Source organism: Plasmopara halstedii (assembly GCF_900000015.1).
Source record: "Plasmopara halstedii genome assembly, contig: Scaffold_323, whole genome shotgun sequence".
NCBI lineage: Eukaryota > Oomycota > Peronosporomycetes > Peronosporales > Peronosporaceae > Plasmopara > Plasmopara halstedii.
Genome location: NW_020187244.1, coordinates 1,199,686 through 1,200,119, shown reverse-complemented (window position 1 = coordinate 1,200,119; position 434 = coordinate 1,199,686).

Here is a 434-nt window from a genome sequence, read left to right as displayed (position 1 = left end):
GACACCCGTCACCTTCGGAACGGTTGCCCCCTGCGCAAGGCGCGTCAGGGTTCTTCGAACCATCGCCCCAACGCCTACCAGTCTGGTTCGTCGCGGAGAAACGACACCACTCAGTAGGCACGGGGCGACCTATTGGGGAAGAACTGAGTTCTGTTGAGCCTCAGGGAGGCATAGGTCAACAGGACCCAGCCCGGAAATTCCGTCCTCTTGAACACGGAACGAGTATGCAAGTCGGGTTTGCTGGTCATGGAGGTGACCGTAGAGGGCTTCGAGAAGCCATGGAAATTCCTCATAGATATAGGGACATCGGGCAATTAGACTCGACGCTCCACGATGGAAGGAATTTAGCTGTATGCTGAGGCGCTGAAAGCACGGTTGGGTGACATTGTCACTGTTCGCCTAGCGACGGGGACACGTGTCACGGTCGCGAAGGT